Genomic DNA, 14772 nt, shown 5'->3' on the forward strand with positions numbered 1-14772 from the left:
CCATTAAAAATCCACGATATTTCTCTGTAATAATATATCTTTATATTTTATGTATCAATAATTATAAACGATGATATTTGATACTCGCAGAAATCTGGTATTTCGTTTGTTCCAGTTTATCCAGCTGGCAATCTGTAGATTCGGTTCTTGAACTGTCCTATCTCCATCCCCTGCCTCTCTCCGCCTCTGTTCGACTGCTGTCCGCAATCACTCAAACTTGATCTCATTTCCTTCGCACAATTGCACGACCGCAGCACAGGCAGACTTTTGCATACACGCACACTCTCTCAATAGTATCATGCACATGGTTGCCGCTAGCGATTTATTCGTGAAATGCAACCTTAAACCAGAACTTATGCATGTATTTTTCAACGGTACACAAGTTCAGGGGTAATACCTATATATATTTTAAACAACAATTTTCCTATATATAACTTGTTGTAACGAACGAAAATTGCGTAATTACATGATTACAATGTGTCACATTATTCCTCATTTCTAATGCTCCGTATCGACGCCCATGCATTTATCCTACGTACGTCCTGTGGTTCGAATAAGTGTTTAACTTATATGTGCATGTATGGCTGACCATGGAGTCGAAATAAAAGGCATATTAGACATCTGTTTCTGTCCAAGACACGTCAACTGACTCGGCTGAACCCGTCGTTCTACACCTAATTGTCTTAATGCCGACGTGATTTACTCCCCCGTGCCGTGTCACTTCTGACAATTACTTCTCGTATACGTATCAACCATATACACGTAGTACGACCGCGTGTAAGTCTTCATTTTATTCGACATCAACCCGCTAACCCAGAGACGTCACGCTAACATTATGCGATACTTTTTTATCACATTCAACAATAATATACATTGTTCATAAAAATAATATTTCTTATTATCAATAATTTTTATGTGTCACTAATTATTCTGTAAAAAAATCTTATAATAATATCAGTAGAACATTTTTTTAATATCAGAAAAAACATACGCTAACAAACTTCAACGTTGCTCAATAGTCGCATTAATATCACTTTGTAATTTTTATACAAATTTTATAAATTTGGCGAGTAATTTTAGGGATTTACTTTACGTATTTTTTCATATAACTTTCATTTTGATTTCTTTTGAAAATGTTTTACACTTTAGTAGTCGGTAGATCCAGTTAAAGTAATCTGGTCGATCTATCATCTTATAAACACAATGAAAGATCTAAGATACACCTATAACAAGATCGTAAAATAGTGTTCACTTTAAATCCAGTTCCGCCGGTCGTTAAGAAACTTTAAACTGACGGCCGGAGCAGCGAACCCTTGCGCAAGGCGATTTTTTTTCTGATCGTCCCACGATCGTGAAACTGGATTGTACGGAAGGTCGCATGAAGCACATCGTCAGTGTATGGGTTGGAAAGAGACTAGTCGGTATGTCTCCCGAGCGAGAAACCACTCCTGGCTGGCAATTAAGGAACCAGCGAATGTATATGACCTGAGCTTGGTGAGGAAGAACGTCTAACTTCTTCTGTGTGTTCCAAGAAATGCGAGATACCAGTGAAACATGCTCGCGCAATATATGGTATATTGAGTGTCCCGTCCATCTGTAGTTATTCCCCTCTTGTCCCTTCTGCATGTTGACTTTCGTGAAGTCGAGGTAATTTAACGATAAAAAATTTTACCAGAATTCATTTATCGGACGTGTAGGTCGAACAAGAACGCGCCACGACTATTGGTCAACATGAAGTTCGTTAGCGCGTGTTTTTCTCCCTTCCCATAACGGTTAACTGTTCCTCGGCTCGTGCACACGCACACGAACATCGTACACACCATGTTTTGCATCCGATTCGTTTGAATCGATATTCTTGCCTACTCACAGTCGTGGTTTAATCGCCACGTTACGGAGATTAATCGTTGGCTAGATACGAGAGACAAGTTATCTGGTAATGTATGTGTGTCGTGGAAAATTTACATGACGATGGTAGTAACACGATTTACGTAGGAAATACGAGGTTGATTAAAATATGTAATCGCTACTTTTAACGATATCGTTTCAAACAATTTTCATCCTCTTTATCCCATTTCTTTTTTAATTAGCAAATGCAAATGCTGGGAAATGCTTGGATAATTTAGTATCCCAACGACGCCACAATATACGTAATACCTCACGAGCAAAGTTATTTGTCAATTCTTGTTAAACGCCAAAAAAGGGAATGTAACGCTAGTACATAACACGATTGTCAGTAAAAACAAACTTGCAAAATACGATGGCGTGAATTACGTTTTCTAATTTAAATCTCATTTTATGTCACGCTTCTCGTGCTATCGTCTATAACGCTTCTACTTTATCTGTATTTTTCTTTCTAACTACAGGGGTATCGATTCATACTTGTCTCCCACGATACAACATTGTATTTGAAATTTACATTTATTCCTAACCGTAATATTATTACCATCGTCATTCGTTTACGTCTCCGTTCAAATTAATCCTTTAAACGATCCTCAAACATTGTTAAAACCTCTAATAATTTCGTATATTCATCTGGAGGACATTGATCTATATTTATTCTCTAGATTATTCTCGAGTTTAATCCTAGCGGGGCTTCATCTCTTTCCGCTTAATCCTATCGTTACAAACGATTAGCAACATTATCTCTTGGCGATATAATATTTATCATTTCCATGACTGTAGAGGCAAAACCCGCGGAGCAGCGATGCAAAATAGCAGGCAGGTTCTATACATTACAGGTATAGTTTGAAAATATCCTTCAGCGCAGTGGAACGATACGATGGGGCGACGTTGGTAGCGGCAACCCCGCGCCGCGCTGCTTGTGCGAGGCGAAGGTTGCTGCTGCGTAGACTCGGAGGGATGGTAGAGAGGCACAGACACAGAAGAGGGAAGAGGTCGTCGTGGAGCGAGTAGAGCGGTAGTGGCTCTGGCAGCAGCAACACGTAGTACACGGTAGCACCGCGACGAGGACGCACACGGTTCGTATCACGTCGCTTTGGTAGTTAGTAGTCGGTAGACTCGCTTCGAGCCAGTCTCACTTCGGTCCAGTGGCGCAGTCGCGTTACGCGTATACATTTTTTCGTATCTCCAACCACTACCAGCGGGGCATCACCATCGCTACACCACCACCACTACTACTACCAGCGTCGCTGTTACCACCGCTACTACCACCTGCATCGTCGAGCGTGTCAACATACACGTAAACGTCAGGAGGACTACCAAGCCACATCGGGTTGTTCCTGGAAAATAAGCAAGAGAACATTTACATCTTCGAGACGGCGCGAGGTATGTAATATACTTATCATTTCCTTTTTTCCTTCAGAAATTCTTTCTCTATTATAATTCTCATGTCGATCCACGAGCGTGAAAATGGTGGACCTTTTACGTGCGCGGGTTCCGTGACGGAAGTGATCACGCGTCGTCGATGAAGACGCGAAGCAATTTTCTTCTGGAGCACCGCCGTGTTTCGTTCTACACGCTCTCCGTGTATTCCCATCGATTTTCCACGGCAAGACCCGCCCTGTAATTTACCGTTCTCTTTCTCTATAAGTATACCTTACTCTACCTCTCATTTCGCGCCTACGATTTGCAATCTAATTTTCATTTTTTCCAATTATAAGATATTAGATTTGGACATAATGTTGTATCTGTGTGGAAACATTAATATAATCTTCTCGATTATCGAGACGAGTCTGCAGATCCCTTTTTTCGGCGAGCGCGCTCGTGTTTGCCGTCGACGATCGATGGACTCTATCGGCTTCTCTCTTTCACCCTCTATCGACGAATCATGGTTAGCCATTTCTTTCTAACGTAATACGCTTGTTAGACGGCCTCCCTCGATGGACCACGCGTCTTACGTATCGATTCTCGATAGAATAAGAAGATCGAAGCCCGATCGTTGTTCAGCATATTTTCACCAGACTTTTCTCATATGTCCAGAAGTGTGCAGAAACTTGCACGCTTTATTATTCGTCCATTTTTCATACGAGTTTTTAATATTGATATAAATATATTTCTTGCATTTATATGTGCAATTTATTGTAAATATCTCCTTATCATTTAACAAATTTATTTTGTTTTTAAATTTGAAAAATTTTTAATTGCATTTTATTCTAAATAAAAAGAAATTTCGTAATAGACAATTGAATCATCTTTTTCACGTTCTGAGCTTATTGTTTACGTTCGATGTTCCCTGCGTATTGTTTTTCTCGTTGAAAGTGTAGAGACATCGGTCTGCATCTCGAATTACAACCGGCAAACCCCATGAACAGAAAGAATTCATTGGAAGGAACTTTGCCAACGCTTCGACCGACAGTTCTAAAGTAGTTTTAAATTTTACACGAGAGATCGAATCTATTGTTGGAATTGAAAATAGCTATGAAGGTATTTGAACGTAGAATCTGATATACCGTCAAAGTTTCTTCTAGAATTTTCTTTAACTTATTTTCATTTAAATTATTCCTTTTTTATAATCTTATTTCTCATTTTTGAAAATTTTGAAATATAATTAGACTTTAAGAAAGCAAGATATAGATATTGCAAATATGACAGCATGAGTTTCACATTCAGATAGAAGATTCTTTATGTACATGACATAATATAGCATTTCATTCTCCATGAGTGAATTGTATGCTAGGATACAAATCCATTTATCTCAGTTAGAATTTCGGACAGCAAAAAGATCAGGTTAAAGATGAAATCTTTGTTATTTGAGTAGTTAAAACACCAGACATTAAACATTCTGTAATATAATTTTAAAGGAACCGGTATTTCCTATAAAAATGGTAATTACTCCATAAAATATCCGAAATGATCTTCTTTTACCAAAGTTTTCTAAACGAAAACGTGGTAAAAAAACGCGTGGCGATATGACAGTACACTTAATGGATACACCACTTTGAAGATACCGTATTCCATAAAAAGGTACTATATACACAGTTCACGCGCATGGACTTATCACACATACATAGATACATCTCTCCCGGCTTTTTACGCAATAAGGTCTGCTTCTCGATATGAAAAGTGTAATACATGTTTATCTTGGATAGTACACAGGTTCCGTAGGATAGCCAATGATTAACGATTTTTTTTTCGAGCTGTATGCGTCACCCTCTGTACGTTCGTGTGTTAATTCATTAAAGGATATCGAGTAGGCGACATGATGTTGCAACAACCCTTTGAAGCAGATAACACTTGAGAAAAACACGTCGGTCCAGATATCGGCCATTTTTTTCTTCATTCCCCTTTCCTCGATGATAAATTCAGTTGCACCCAGTTTAGACGAAAATGGTAACAATAAGATTATTCGTTAGTAGCTTTCTTTCTTCTCGCAAAATGTTACCGTAATTCACTACTTTACTACGCGTTCTCTAAACATGTGCACCGGTGTTCCTAAAAACTTTTTCCCTAAAAGTTTTTAACTAGCGATTTCAAAGTCCAAGGAACAAATGTTCCAACTTTTATTTAGCAGATGGCATTGACAATAGATGTTAAATTAACTCTCATGGAGGGTTGACGTTGGCAGTTTGATAATGTTAATAAAACATAATGTGTATGTATGTATATGCTTCGATAAGTGATACTTGCTTGATAGTGTTAAAGATATCAAGAAACTACTCTCAGTCATGTTTTGCTGGTTTCATTGGTTTCACTGGGTGAATTATATGCGGAAGATGGGAATTTGCAAACGAGAAAGGTACTTAAAAAAATAAGAAATTACATCGTTCAGAATTATTAAACTGTTCGTATAAACGTTTTCACCGGGCGACAAAATAAATATTCAAAGCTTTCTCAGTGAAAGCGAGTCTCTTAATTGTTTCGACTAATGTAGTACGAAAAGTTTCGTCGCGAGTATCACGTAGAAATGATAAGAAACGCACAATTATAAATAATATATTTTCTTTATCTTGTATCTGTGTTTCTAACAACTTTTTGAAACTTATCCTTTTTACTGTACCATAATAAAACTATGGATGTTTATCTCTTCTTTCGATATTTTCTTTCCAGTTAAAAAATGTTGATCTATTATTGAATACCTTAAAAGATGAGAGTTAACTTAAACTTAAACCAACTAAAATATCAAATTTCCATGATTCTTTTTTGCAACAACTAAAGTATGTATGCAGGCTAAGTCGTAATCGTATATAAAAAAGAGTTTCGATTCTGGTGGATCGTCGCGAGCGTCTAACATGGCGGAGACCCTGACAAAAAAGCGTATCTGTGTGACTGATATCGTGAGAGAAATTATCACCGATGGAAAAAAAGGAGGGTTGACGCGCTTCGCCATCGCCAGCGAATTAAGTTACACGAGAGCAATTTGAGGGGAAATTGCGTGCAATATTTGCCATTGCCGTGATGGAATCATATTACGTGCGAGAAAGAGGGTTAGGGAGGGAGGAAAGTAAAAAGGGAGGGAAAAAGAAGAGAAGCACGGGGCCTCGACAACATGTGAGCAATTCGCGACGTCGTGTTTTATCGTGTCGGAAAAGGTTTCACGATGATACTGTGACATGCATATTTTTCACGGGATCTCGAAAGACTCGGTTTCGCCCACGGAAAACTGTCTCGATTTTCTTTCGTAGCATATAGTACACGCGAATAACAGGATAGCTTGATATATGAATCTTGAAGCACGAGTGACACTCATTTTCTGATTTCCTGCTTATCGTAATGTCTATGTTTATTCTTAGTGCCACTGACATTTGTACCTCCTCTGAAGCAGATTAAAATTATAACGCGACTTGAAGCATAACGCTGAAATTCGCTGATAGTTAAAGTTCAAAGTGAAATACAAATTGGTATTCGTGATCTTTGTATATGAAGACTATTTATCCATACGTTAATGTTATTAATTTTTTAATTATCGTGTACAAGGGCATAGATAAATTCTTGTGCTCATTCTCTGCACACATCTAAAATTAGATACAATTTTTTCAAATCTTGCTTTTCAAAGAAAAAATGTAAATCAGTTTGTCTACATGTAATTTTATATAAAACTAATTTATTTATTTCATTTCTAGATACCCTGTATAATTTATCGTACTTATCGTATTACATTGTGAATTAAAGCTGATTTCGTATAAGTCTGAAGGTCTATTAAAAATATGAATGCATTTAGACGTATCATGACCGTATTACCACGCTATATTTCCCTCTTTAATTAACCTCAATTTGTGTTACATGTGGCGACATAGTTGCCGCCAATTTGCAAGCATCTCGCGTTCCCCGAGCAGTTTATCGTATCGACAGTATCGTACGAATCGCGCTGCTAAATTGTCAGCAAGACATATAGGCTTGAGGGCGGTGTGCGATCGAGGTTCATTGTCAGCACCATATCCAGATAGCATATCATGCGTATAACCATACGAGTTTCTTGCTGGAATAGGTTTCTATTGAAAAAGCTCATTTGCGATAGTTTCGTAATTCGAGCCAGACTATTCCCCCCCCCCCTTCTGGCAAAGAAGAGAATAGAGAACGAAAAAAAGTCCAATAAATGAGGGAAATCGTTGACATAATATCCATGTTAAACAGGAGTATTTGAATTCAAATGTTCCTCTGCTTTTTTACATATAGGAAAAAAAAGAAAAAAAAATAGGTAATTTTTTCATGTGGATAGAACATGTTTAAGCACATTTTAATTTAATCGGTTTTAATATAACGTTTAATAGTTTCTCTATTTTGGACTTAACATTCAGAATGATATTCTTTCATCAAGATATAAAAATGTATTAAATATCATTAACATATCATTCTTATATTCTACAAGTTAGAAACATTTAAAGAAACGTTCGATTATTTATACATTACAGTAATACAAATCATGACATCCGAAATTTGATCGATGCACTCTACACGTTCGATCACGAGCGATTTGTACATATGTCACCATCGGGCGTTTATCTGAAAAAACGCGTAATATTCTAGACATAATCGATTCTAGACATTTCTAAGAACATAGACTTATGTAAATAAATTAACCTTCCTCTCCTTCCTCTTTTTCTACATTATGCATTAGCCTTTTTCATGTTTGACAAGGACTTCCGTCCGAGAGTCTTCCGTTAAGAGATCCTAACCTCTTAGAATTTCAATGTTCCCATAGATATTCATGATATTCCTTTTCCGCTTTTCGTCAACTATTTTTATTCAGAAAACGTGGACGAAAAGTGGTTTCATAGAATACTACATTCTTACATTCGAAAATTTGTTAAAATGTCGATTACTATCTGATTCTGACAAGGTCAGTTATACAGTTAACTTGTTCGATAATTTATCGACCGAGCGTGTTATTCGATTCGATCCACGAAACTTGCTATCTGCCTATTGTAGTTTAACCCTTTAAATACGGGTATATTTCCATGAATCGTTCCTAATCATATAGTATAAACACAAAGCTATAATTATTTGTATAACTATCATAAAATAAAGTCTTCAATAAGCGATTCCTTCATCTTAAAATTATTTAATATTTTAATACCGCTCACTGAAATTTTCGTTTTGTCGTCCATTGGCGGAAGCCATATTTAAAAGGATTAAACATTTGTATCCGAGATTCAACGATATCAATTGAAATTTCTTCGGTCGACATGTCACTGCTTTTTCAATGAAGCCATTCTTTTTGTTTGCGTGGCTAGGAACACATTCATGCTTTCGAGTGTTTGCGATGTAAATCATCGCGCGGGCGAAACATTTCGTCTTCTGGACTGTCGCAAAGGACGTAGAATGTCACATACAGTAGAAAATGCGGTTTTACTCGTGGATATATTGTATGTAAATGGCGCACAGTTTACGTCGTTCCGTTTCTCTTTACCTTTATAATAAACGTCTTAGCTTCCTGTTCCCCTTCTCCATCGGGGCGAAATGTATTCGTTCTGTCCGGGGTTTTAACCCTTTCACCAAGTATTACAGCCAGGCGCAATATATAACGCGTAATAGCTACAAGTGAACACTTTTCACGCCCGAGGAATAACCTCCTTTTCCGAATTACCTTACGAGAACGATCCATCCGGCAACTGTCTTGAAATTTCGTTGACAGAACTAAGAACACACAGATTGCACGCGATGTTTGTGTTATTATTTCAACTCTATACAATAGTAGCTACAAAAAATATTTGCACGTACCATTATTTTCTAATAAAGTATTTGTTATCAGATTCTATATTTGAACCTATCAGAGGACAAATTGATTAATCCCATTTTTTATGAAATTCTCCATTTCATTACGCAAGTATACAAGGTATCGTCTATGAAATCCTGTAATAAAGTAAAATCTCTTGACAAATCGGTGAAACGTATCCCCGTTATTTTCATTTCACTAATGTTAACGCGATATCTTTATTTGGTTAAAGATAATCTTCCCCTATTCAAACATTTCTCTTCCCGTGCTTCCTCTAATAGGAAGTATATAAATCTCATATAAACACTAAAAGCTATCCTACTGAAAACCTACAGTTAGAGCACAAAAAGCAAAAAGTAAAAATACTTTGTACAATTAAAATTAGAAATCTTCTTGTTTTATTCTACTTATGTAACAAAAGTCAAATCTATGAATTGTCATTCGTCATAGAATCATAGGTTAGTAAGTAATTATACATGAGACCTATGTTAATGACTTCATATATTGATAACCTTTCAAACCATTCCAAACATTAAGTTAAGTATCACAACTAAAAAAATCGAAAAAGGAATAGTACCTTTTTACGAGTTAGGGGATTGTATCGAAATTTTAACGAGAATTTCGCCTTGTAACAGAGAAGCATCAGAGGTGAAACGACGAGGTGTCTTGTTGCTCATAGGGGATAGAAAAGAGAGAGTCAGCGAAGCTTCCCCGGTTCTCTCGAATAGCCGGAAGATACGGTACCGGAAATACCACGGTATGTAAACGGTCGCCCCTTCTTTTCCTTCCTTCCTCGTTTCGTGATCTTTTCCTAGCCGCTGCAAGGAAAATGGATCGTCTCGTAACGATCTCACCGTAAGACGCTTCTTATCCCGGCTTAACGCGACTCTCTTCCACCTTTTTCCCCTTTCTTCTCTCTCTCTCTCTCTCTCTCTCTCTCTCTCTCCTCTTTCCCGTTTTCTTCGTCGTTTACCTCCACATCACCTTTTCTTTTTCGCTTCCCTTCAAATCCTACGACAGCAACGTGTCGCTGGCACGGCCTTATCGGAAGCATCTAGATTCCAAGTCGGTTCGCTTAACGCTCGCCGAATAATCGTTCGCTCGCGTCCTCTTCTCGACTCTACTTTTGGTCAGTTGTCTTGGGTTTCAAACGAGATCCCCTAGCTTGGTGATCTGGTTACCGGTTTTGCAGGCTCGACACTCGATTCCATCAAATGCTCTTCGTGACTGTAGTAATTACGATTATTATTGTTGGTGTTATCTTATAGTAGGGATGTGTGAGGTTAGGTTGCGAATATTCACCGGAGGAGGGCGAGGGGGCTTTTGACGAGTACAATCTAAAAATACTAGTCATAAGGCGCGAAGTTCATTGTTTCCGTAGTCATTGGCGAAATCAGTTTAATGATTCACGTGTAAGTAACTGAATGTTCGTCAAATAGCTAATTTACTTTAATGAGCATCTACTTTAATGGTGTCTGTACAATATAGGTAGTTCAGTCTGGTAAATGAATTTTCAATCCATATTCTCTAAAACTCAAAACAATTCCTCCTATCATAGAATAGAATAGCGCAATTATAGCTATAAAAATCAAATTTTACATTCGATGAAACGTAAATGATGCATCGGTGGCGAAGATGATAAAATATATCGTTGGAATTTATCATGGTAACAACAAATCGGCAATTTTAATAATTTCAACACGTTGGTATCGCATGTAAATGAAAGATGCACGCGTGCTTGAAATTACCGTGGTAAATATTAATTTTCTCCGGCAACATCGCGCAATTTCGTATCGTTTTGCTACCAAATTAGGGGGAATGCATGGTAACTTCGTTAAGACGTCGTGCAGCACGGCACGGCATCCCAATTAACCAGAGATAATTAATTGGGATCTATTGTTCCAATTGCATATTAATGTCAATTTGCATGGACGAGTTCCTCGTCATCCCTTTCGCGACTTAAGTGTCCCCAGACGTAGATGTATATAGATGAAATTGCAGCCGCGTTTCCAACGAGCAGCATCGTTTCGTTTTAAAACGACCGCAGCGAAGATAATGTCAAGTGTCGTGTGCCGTGGGATCTCGAAATTTCGTTCGCCATTCTTCCTCCAATTCTTCGTCGAATTAATCTTTCTGTCGAATCTTTTGAAGAGCATAATTTCATTTATTTTTCATCTTTTTTGCTTCAAGCACTTTAAACTGAAATTAACAGAAATTGCATTAGTGTATAATATAATGGTGTAACAATAAATGGAAGAAGGAAAGTGGAAGATGATGTAGCAAGTTGTGAATGAAAGGGAATGAAACAATTAGTAGACATGAAAGCTACACGCTTTATATAACAGTGTTGCGAATATATAGTTGAAATTTTGAGAGAAAATTGTGTTTAAAGTTCGGTACTTTGTACGCACTGAAGATGTACTTGCACGTAATATTATTTACTGATGACACATATGTAATCTAAAATTGTGGTAGGGAAACATATTCGGTTAGTAAGTGGAAAGACTCGAGTTTAGGTTACTTTGGTAGATATTTGGATAATAAAATGAACTGGTTCCTTAGAAGTTCAAAAGCATCTTTCCATCGCAGAGTGAACGTTATTAATACGCGATGTAATTTAAATGTATAGAGCAACTTCATACTATTATCATTTGGAAAGAAAATAATTAAATATAAGTAACAGAGAAAAAATTTGACACTAGAATATACGAGATAGAAACATCAATGGCACGGTATTAGAGTATATACATTAGCACACGTACAAGTCACTGATTGGACTAAAAGAGCCAAGTTCTCTAATAGTGGAGCATTTAACCCTGGAAAGACCTCTCTAGCATCCCGGGTCACTTGAGACCGCTTAAATTGTATCCACTTAGAATCAAATAGATTTACATCGACCACAACCTAACTACACGAAACAACTTCCTATCAAACACATAAATATATACTCATTTCCCTGCAGATTAATCATTCTAACAGCTCAACGAAATTGTTTTAGCAACGTTTAACGAAACTCATCCGTTCCACTCTGTTTCTCTGTTTCCTCTCTCTTTTCACTATAACAGCAACTCAACCAGAACCGCAAAAGACGATTAATAATTGAAGAAAACCGAGTCCCGGGTAATCCACAGATCCAGAGTCTCCTCCCAGTAGTCTCCCAACAGGGAAACGAAAACGGCGAGGAAAGGGAATCGCAGGGGACAGGGTTCACAATGCGCCGGAAGAGGCGAGCAAAGAGGCCAACGGAAGAAAGATTCTGTCGCTGGGCTCGCGGAACGAACGACGCGGATAAATGATTCACCGGGTCGCTGCGAGCATTTGCGTTTCCGCGCCTCGTCCCCCGAGCATTTCTTCCTCGTTCTTCTTCCTCTTCTTCCTTTTTCAAACACTCCCGGACAAATTTGTATTTCGCCGGAGAAAACCAGGTTCTCCTTAAGAGACGACGGGAAGAAACGAGTAAGAGAGAAGAAAAGAAGGAGGCTTTGCGAGAGGAATAAGAGGGACGTCGAGGAGACACATGTACCGGATGGACCGGTTATAGGGGTTGAAGGGCGGAAATTGAAGATTCTTAGGGCAGAAGATAGGAATTTATTGTGTCATCAGTAGTAATTACGCGGAATCGCGAAATTATATGGCGACGGTAGGCTGTAGATTTCTTTGTGACGATGTGCACTGACCCGGATTTTCGGTGTTTGCTTCGACAAGCGAACGGTAAAGGCGAAGAAGAAGAAGAAAAGAGGGGGGGGGGGGTGGAAGTCCCCTTTGGACTCCTGCGAACTTTCTTGTACTCTCGATTAAATTGATCTTATCGAAGACCGCGACATGCTGAAATTCCACTCCCCCTCCACTCCCGATTCGACCTCCGTTATGATCAGCAAGAAATCGGGAAACGATTTTCGCCTCATAAGTCCGTTTACTATTGTACATAAAAATGGCTCTTTATGTGACTCGATGATGAATTTTGAACTCGAGTAGGGTACTCCTAAAAATATTCCTTATCTTTCGGAAGATTAATGAACGAGGAGATGCTTTTTTTGATATAGTTATGATACTTTGATTATTTCGGAATCTTTTTTGTGACGATTTTTTGTCGCTGTCTTTTTTTGGTAATAGAATATTTTTAATGAATTTATGATGGTTTATTATCACTCTTATCACTTTCAGAATACATAATCATTAATTTTAGATTTATCTTTCAATAGCGTTTTGTTTTATTTTTAGTTTCTACTTGAAACTAAGTGCCTGACCGTTTTGAAAAAAATATTTATTACTTCCCGGTGAGAAGTTTGTTTTTATTCTGTATAACGAATGACTCGCATATGAAGCTTTGTTTATATTTTATTTATTTGTAAAGCAAAATCAGTAAGTAACCTTGATATCCGTTTTTCGATAAGTAGTGAAAACGATTGCTCGAAAAACCTGATGTGTCAGTATACTGAAAAAAAGGAAGTCGCAATAGCACACCGATACGAATTATCTTTAACCTCTGCCGAACGCGTGATGCTTTCCTCTTGCCTTGTCAAATATAGTCGAAATATATTTTTACTACCTTATAGCAGTCTTAATGTAGACAGATGATTTCTTAAAATTATTCAAGTTGTTATAAATCAAATAATTATGAAAAAATATAATACAGAACAACATAAAAAAAAAAAATGAAAAAACTAATAGGATCAAACGGAATTTTTGATAAAATATAGATTTCTGCGAAACGAGTTCTAAAAAAAAAAGAGTAAGAAAAGGAAAAAAATAAAAACTTCATTTCGGAAAATTTTTTAAGTAGTAAATTATATTGTCTGAAATAAAAAAAATGTAATACACCGGGAAAAATTTTGATTGCCAACCTGGTACGAAACTAGCAACGCGAGCTGCAGATACTCGGCGAATGACCAGGCTATTGGACATCATTGCTTTCGGTGGTAACACGGTGTTACAATCTGATGCAGCTCGTCCGTGTCGGTAATCGTGGTCGCAACACGCGTAAAAACAGCGAAATAGGTGGCACTTAGGCAGCTCGGTACATCGACGATTCGTAATATTTTATTATTCATTTCCGTCCATGAATTATTCATGTGAACAGGAATATAGGGGGCTGCCTGACAGAAAAACTGTGGATAATATTCAAGCTCATTATTTTATAAGCGTTATAATACTTCTCTTAGGAACAGATTTTTCAAGCCCATCCTCTATGTCTCTGCCTTATACTTCACATTTGCATATTTCGTACAGAAACGATGCAAGAGAAAGTTTTAATTGGACATACCCTCGCAGACGATACTCGATAACAGTTTCGTATACCGAAATACTTTCGTAAATATATGTATTACTGCGAAAAGCATCGGGATACTTGTTTACTTTTGATAGGATTTACTTCAAATAACGGCTACGGATGAATCAAACGACAATGATTTTATTGTTTGCGATCAACATCACTACATTTAATAATAGGAAAGTTTAAAAGAAATGCATATACGTAGCATACAAAAATACATAGAATATTTAAAATATAACGCATATGTTAAAATATTTAGAAGCTAGAAATGAATTTTTATTTAGATTTCATTTCTTTAGTTGTATCAATAAAAATTAGAATTTGTATAAACATCTACAGTCTAATGATTATAAAATAATGAAATCAATTTAGTTCACCTGTAATTTAA

At 37.3% G+C, this 14772-nt stretch overlaps 1 protein-coding gene and 2 long non-coding RNA genes across 4 annotated transcripts in view; 1 reads left to right on the top strand and 2 right to left on the bottom strand.

Annotated features, from left to right (window-relative positions):
- Window positions 1-30: 30 nt before the first annotated feature.
- LOC117152018 lies at window positions 31-2094 on the bottom strand. Its single transcript, XR_004462239.1, has 2 exons — window positions 467-2094; window positions 31-340 (listed from the first exon to the last, which is right to left on the bottom strand). It is a non-coding gene; the product is annotated as an uncharacterized LOC117152018 (long non-coding RNA).
- A 1008-nt stretch (window positions 2095-3102) lies between these two features.
- The window catches only part of LOC100749487, a 45197-nt gene continuing 33527 nt past the window's right edge, over window positions 3103-14772 (top strand). The window contains exons 1-2 of one of the 2 annotated variants that reach the window (XM_024369533.2): window positions 3147-3285; window positions 9748-9869. The gene's annotated coding sequence lies outside the window, so the exon portion shown is untranslated. Of the gene's footprint in view, window positions 3286-9747; window positions 9870-14772 lie in introns of both variants that reach the window. The other variant, XM_033322307.1, reaches the window with a different exon arrangement.
- Window positions 5951-8184, bottom strand: LOC117152019. Its single transcript, XR_004462240.1, has 2 exons — window positions 7978-8184; window positions 5951-7899 (listed from the first exon to the last, which is right to left on the bottom strand). It is a non-coding gene; the product is annotated as an uncharacterized LOC117152019 (long non-coding RNA).

Source organism: Bombus impatiens, unplaced genomic scaffold (assembly GCF_000188095.3).
Source record: "Bombus impatiens unplaced genomic scaffold, BIMP_2.2 scf_0582, whole genome shotgun sequence".
NCBI lineage: Eukaryota > Metazoa > Arthropoda > Insecta > Hymenoptera > Apidae > Bombus > Bombus impatiens.